Genomic DNA, 7,216 nt, shown 5'->3' with positions numbered 1-7,216 from the left:
GAGGTAAGGCAGAAAATCAAGCATCGCTAATCCAGACTTACGCACATAAACTTGGGTAAGTCAGTTAACAGCACTGTTTTGGCCTTGTCTGTGACCTTTGTTCTGTGAGACTCTGACATATAATTTGATCACAGCCCTGGTTCAGGGCTGAACAGCTCTGCAGCCTGGGTGTGGTCTCTAGACCTGCCTGGACACTGGGCTCCAGAAGAGCTTTCTCCTCCAAGGTTCCTCTTTGTCCCAGTTTGTGCCACTGAGTCCCCATTAACTCTGCCTCAGGTTAGACATTATGGGCCAGGCTCATGGAGTAGGGGGTGCCCTCAAATGGCCAATACACACATGCACAAAGATGCTCAATATCACACTTTGGGGAAATGCAAATCAAAACCACAAGGAGGGGCTGGGGTTGTGGCTCAGCAGTAGCGTGCTCCCCTAGCATGTGCAAGGCCTTGGGTTCGATCCTCAGCACCACATAAAAATAAATAAAGATATGTGTCCAACTACAATTAAAAAATAAATATTTTTTTAAAAAAACCCACAATGAGATCCCACTTTATACTATTAGGAAAGGTGACTCCAAGAGGCAGATAGCAATGCTGATGAGGATGTGGACAAATTGGAACCTCTGTACCTTGCTGGTGAAAATGTAAAATGGTTTGGTAGTTCCTCAAAATATTAAACATGAAGTTACTGTATAATCTTACAATCCCTCTCCTAGATACTGAAGAGAGACAAAAATACATGCCTCCCAAAACATGTACATGGATATATGTATGATTCATAGGCAGCATTATTCATATTGGCCCCAAAGCAGAAACAACCCAAATGTCTGCCAGCTGATGAATAGATGAACCGGATTTGGTGTATCTACACAATGGAATATTATTCAACAATTAAATGTGGAAGTAATGATATATGCTTCAACCTGGGAGAACCTTGAAAACATTATGCTAAGTGAAAAGAGCCAGCTCCAGAGGGCACATGCTATTTGATTCCATGTATATGATATATTTGGAATTGTCCAATCCATGGTGAAAGAAAGAGGGCCTGGGTAGAAACAGGAACGAGAAATGATTGCTAATCCACACAGGGTTTCTTTGAGAATAATGAAAAAAAATCGGGGATTGGATTGTGGTGATGACTGCATCACTCTGTGAAGATACTAAAAACCACTGAACTGTGTGCTCTGAGTAGCTGAATTTTATAAAATGTGCAAACATCTTGATAAAAACAGATCTCACTACCATTCATTCATGCATCATTTACTTCTGATCTACTCTGTGGCAAGAGCCAGGCACATCAGTGCAAATGAGACACACTCCCTGGCCATGATGGACTCACAGTCTTTTAGGGACAACACCTGATTATACTGTGGTAAGCGCCAAGCAGGATGCTTGTGTCAGCGGTGTTCTAGGAACAGGGAGGGCACTCAAGTCGGCCAGAAAGGGAAGTTAGAGGCAGAGAAAGGATGGAGGGGACACTGTATATGCATTTGTGTGTTGGGGGTGGGGATGCAGAATGGCAAGCCCCGTTCCCAGTCTCCAGAAGTTTAAATGAGCATATACAGAGAGAGTGCAAATACAGGGCAGTGTATGAGAAATACCAATGAGAAATTACTAAATGCTCTGAAATTTCAGAAAAGGGAGGTACAAGGACTTGAGTGTTATACTTTTGAATGTTCAGAGAGAATTGGGTTATAATTTGGATCTCCCAGACTTAACGTCCTCTTTAGACACCAAATTCAGGGTGTATAGTGTAAAAACTGCTGCTGTCATCAAAATGTGCCCCTCATTTTGTTCTAATAACATAATATTTTTAACCAAATTCTGGAACACGCAGAATATTAAATTCAATTGCTAAAGAAGTAACAGTTGATTTCTGTTGATTAGAGCAACATAGTCTGTAGAATTAAAAATAATTGCTTTTACTTTTGTGGCACTAACATAATCAGATTTAACAACATAAAATAATCCTCACACTATGATAAAGCAACATTAAGTTTGAGGCAAAATAGACAGACACCCAATGTATAGCCAAGCTAAACAACCACCTCAAGACCCGCCTCTTTGTAGTTTTTAGTCTCTTTTCCTTTTTTTTTTTTTTTTTTGGTCCTAGAGATTGAACCCAGGGGCACTTGACCACTGAGCCACATCCCCAGCCCCAGATCATAACATGCAGCACTTGACATAGAGAAGGTGTTCACTAGCATTATTGCTAACTACAATTATTAGAGGCAGGGTCTCGCAGAGTTGCTTAGGCTGGTCTTGAACTTGCAATCTTCCCACCTCAGCCTCCCAAGCCATTAGGATTATAGGTGTGTGCCATCAAGCCCAGCTCCTTAGTCATGTTTTAAGGAGAAGGAAAAGAAGAATGACCTGGCTGAGAGGGAACTACTTGGAGGAGTGGAATGGGAAGGAGAGAGGCAAGAGGACATTGATGCTCAGAGCCATTGTGGTAGCTCAGGTAGAGGGCCACAGTGCAACCTGAGGCCAGCCACGGACAGTTCCATCTGCCTTTTGGAACCAGTATGACCAGCCCAGGCTATGTGGCTCCTGGTTCAGGGCTGAACAGGCTCTGCAGCCTGGATGTGGTCTCTAGACCTGCCTGGACACTTGGCTGCGGAAGAGCTTTCTCCTCCAAAGCTCCTCTTTGTCCCAGTTTGTGCCACTGAGTCCCCATTAACTCTGCCTCAGGTTAGACATTATGGGCCAGGCTCGTGGAATAGGGGGGTGCCCTCAAACACGTCCTCAACCTCACAGCCTGTACTTGTCCCTTTAGAGAGCTTCTGTTTTCTGCCTTCATTCCTCTGTTTTCAAGCACTATGAGGGGCAGAAAAGGTCAGCAGTGGAGCCAGAGAGGCCAGGGTCTGTCCCCTTTAATGGGGCACAGCCCATTTCCTAGGGACTTGGTTTGACCATGCTTGCAGTGAGGGCCTCTTGATGGCTACCTGTGTGGCCCAGATGTGTGACCTAAACTTCCTCCATCTCTGCTTTCTCACTACAATATGGGAATACTTTTCAGGGTTTTGTCGGATTTGAGATCTGACAACACGCAGCACTTGGCACAGAGAAGGTGTTCATTAGCATCATTGTTAACTACAATTATCTCAAGTTCCCTCTCAGCTCTGGGAGAGCTGCTGGGCCACAGGGAAGTCCATTTCTGCCGGTTCTGCGGGCTGGCAGCTTGGTTCCATCGGATGGATGAGCAGAGGCCACTCTGAGGATCCTGCCGTGAGCTCAGAGGTGCGGATGGTGGTGGTGGAGACTCCCTGCACTCCTGTCCCCAGATCTTGGTCTTTAGCTTTCACCTCCAGGTTACACCTGGCAGGGTTCCCTGCCCTTTCTGTTTGCAGTTGAGTCCTCCCACCAGCACGGATCTTCACCTGTGAGAGGGACCTGCAAAGGTGAAGCCAATTGGCAACTGTAATGATGTGCAGAAACACTCTTCCATGCTGAGGGCTGAACCTCTTACCACTCTGGGCTCCACCAAGCCACTGAGATGAGTGGTCAGACCAACTATGTCAACATTATAATCAACAAATTGAAAGCAGAATCTTTTACTTCTTTAACAGCTTCTCTCACAACAATGTGTTTTCAAGCAGTAGATGTGGATATTATTTGCTGGATGACTAGTTAAGGATAGTTTATGGCTGGGCAGGTATGGTGGCCCATGCCTGTAATCCCAGTGGCTCAGGAGGCTGAGGCAGGAGGACTGCAAGTTCAAAGCCAACTTCAACAATTTAGCAAGCCCTTGAGCAATTTAGAGAGATACTGTCTCAAAATCAAAAACAAAAAGAAAGGATTAGGGATGTAGCTCAGTGGTTAAGCGTCCCTCAGTTTAATCCCCATTACCCCCTCTCCAAAAAAAAAAAAAAAAATATTATAGTGTTCTCTAAACCTAGTAGTCTCTAAACAGACTGAACTGGAGGTCTGTGGACAGGCCTAGAAATCTGTATTTCAAATGGTGCCTTCAGTGAACCTGATGACCAACCAAGATTGGGAAACAAGGACTTCATGTGGACATCATTTTTCTTGCTTGTTTCACATTTAAGGCAGCTTTGAGAGGTACATAAAACACAGTAAGTTTTTTTTTAAACTGGAATAAGAGAAATGAGGCAAATTAGACTTAAATAGGAATTAAACTAAAATGGCTTAGTAACCTCATACATCACATTTCACTGAGCAATTCTCACCTTCAAAATTTCTCTCTAATTTTCTGTAAGTGGATGGGGTCATTTAAAATGAGGCCATTTCAATGAACCATCCTTTTAACACAGTATTTTAAGAGGACCAGGTAAGTCGCTACCTGGTCTTTATGGTCAGTGATCACAGCACCCTGACCCTTACCTTCTTGTGCATGTGAGGGGCGAGGGTGTGGGAGCAGATGGCTGACAGCTCACCATGAAATAGACAGAGAAACACAGGCTAAATTCAGTGCTGAGACGGAAATGTAAGGTGCTATGATGGAGGGGGCCTGGGCCCCCCTTGATTAGGTCAGGGAAGGCCTCCATGGAGATGGTGTCTTCATCAGCCCTACCCTGTGGCACATGGAAGCACATGAACTAAAGTTAGGATGGTGTTAGAAGAACAGGAGGAATAGGAAGAGCATCTGTGAGCTAGCATCTAGTCACTCGTTCCCCCTGCAGTAAACATTTGAACTAAACACCCGATGCAGAGGATGGAGCTCAGCAGTAGGGCACTGACCTAGCAGCACAAGGCCCTGGGTTCAATACCCAGCACCAGAAACACACAAAGAAAACAAAACAAATAAATAAAAAAACATGCAGGTGGGGTTATTGTAAGATCTCAGCCGATTACCTGCGGATTATTTTAGTTTGTCCTTGAGAGGGACTTGATGGCCTTTCCTTCTCTATCTATACTTCCCCTGATGAGCCCCTTTTCTTGATGACATCTCCAAAAGTTCACCTCCTCATCCTCTCTTGATCCTTTACCCCTGGCTGCAGTGGTACAAAGACCAATACTACCAAAGAGAATACCACCCCTCCAGGATGCCATTCTCAATCCTAGTCAGAGTGACCCAAGACAAAGGTCTTTCTGTTCCACTCTCCCATAGCCCTTTGATGGTGTCTAGCAGCTCTTTCTTCATTCTTTCTGGATTGTGTATCGTCTCTTATCCACACATCCTTCACCCCAATGTGTGAGGAAGCTGCAAGAGTGGGGTGTGGGCTTTATCTATGTCTGAGTCCTGCCCCAGTCAGGTCTGCATGAGCACCTGCACATCACAGGGTTGAATCCAATGTCCTGATGCAACTGACCTTTGCACCCCTGTGCTGTTGGGGAGTGATGAGAAGAACAAGGCACAGCTTTTGCCCTCAGGAAGCTTAGAAATCTGGTGGCACATGCCTGTAATCCCAGCGCGTCAGGAGGCTGAGGCCTGAGTATTGCAAGCTTGAGGCCAGCTTCAGCAACTTAGTGAGGACCTAAGCAATTTAGTGAAATTCAGTCTCAAACCAAAAAGGGCTAGGTATGGTTCAGTGGTAAAGAATTGCTGGGTTCAATCCCCAGTACTGGGGAAAAAAAGTTTAAAATTCCATGATGGTGGTGGTAGGGAACAAGACTAATCCACTCAAAGTACTCATGTAGGGCAGTGGCTGCCAAACTGAGGGGGTAGGGAACACAGCACTTGATGGTCACTGGGATGCAAGAAGAAAACACAAGAAATCTGGTAATTCAATTTTGCTTCATTGCATATTTTAAAAATTAGAAATAAAAATTGTCTTACATGTTTTTGCCATCTGGATGATCATTATCACCTCTCTGTTTATTGCCAGACAGCCATAGTCTGACATCTTTTATCCCCAGGGAAAGGGGGCATCCACTATGCTGAGGCCTGACAGTGGTGTCTTCACTCATCCCCTCACCAGCAAGGAATCACTGCATATGATAGTTTGTGCTATAAGATGTCATCGACATGGTTAATTTTCATATAAAGATAACACCCTATATCATATAATTTTTATAGTATTTTGCAAATGAAATTGTGGGGGATGAGGTTGCCACAAGACTCATGCTACATGTAGATTTTGGATTGCTCATAGCAAAGTGCCTACAATAATTATTGGTCTTAAAATGAGTTTTATACTTTTCTTTAAAAGAAAAAAAACAATAAAAAGAAGGCTTATTTGTTCCAAATTTGTGGAGCCTTCCTGTAATAAGTGGTTCATTATTATGTTACTAAGGAGTTTTGTAAAATCAGTACCTTGAATAGATGGGTGATATTTTTTAATGAGTGTGAAAAGAAGAAGCCTTGAAACCACTGTAACTTCTGCTGTAAGAGAACATTTTGAATAAATCTGGAAAAGTTGCATCATGATTTGATTTGTGGTCAAAAATGATGTTAAGTGTCATTTGTAAAAACTCCCACATTTGTGCACAGAAAATAATAAGGAAGTATGACCAACAGCTTTATACAGGTTAGTGAGCCAACTTTGATGAATCAGGCTAATTCCTTGAAAAGTGAAATAGAACTCATTCAATATAAACTAGATAATTTGTATAGCCCTAGAACTATTAGGGAATTTCAATTAGTAATTAAAACTTCCAAAAAATGAAGTCTCCAGGCCTAGGTGATTTCCCTGGAGAATCCTACCAAACATTTAAAAAGAATTCACACCAGTTCTAACTAATCTCTTCCAGAAATAGAAATGGAAGAACACTTCCCAATTCATTTTATGAAGCTAGAATTATTCTGATACTAAAAACAGAGATATATAGTATGAAATAATCAAAACCATTCATGAACATAGGCACAAAAGTTCTTAACAAAATATTAGCAAATATAATTCAGCAGCATTTAAAATGTATTATATTTCGTAACCAAAAAAAGAATATTTCAGAATGCAAAACTGATTCAACATTTGAAAGCCAGTTAATCCATAATATTATGGATTGAATAAGAAAAATTATATAATCAAGACAACTGATACATAACAAGTATTTGATAAAATTCAATATACATTTATGATTTTAAACACTTCTCAGGAGAGTATTTTTTATAAAAGATAAATAAAGAGGAAAGGCTTTAAAATTTCTCAAGATAACTAGAGACTAGAACTAGAGGGAAACAAACTTTTTTCTTTTTCTGTATAGATTTGTTTATTCTGAACATTTCATATACAGTACATAGCATCATACAGTGAAGCTTTTTGTATCTGGCTTTTATCACAAAGCATTATGTTTTCAAAGTTCGTCTGTGTTGT

The sequence above is a fragment of the Urocitellus parryii genome, chromosome 8, assembly GCF_045843805.1.
Source record: "Urocitellus parryii isolate mUroPar1 chromosome 8, mUroPar1.hap1, whole genome shotgun sequence".
In the NCBI taxonomy this organism is placed as follows: domain Eukaryota; kingdom Metazoa; phylum Chordata; class Mammalia; order Rodentia; family Sciuridae; genus Urocitellus; species Urocitellus parryii.
Note: the sequence above shows the minus strand (reverse complement) of the source record.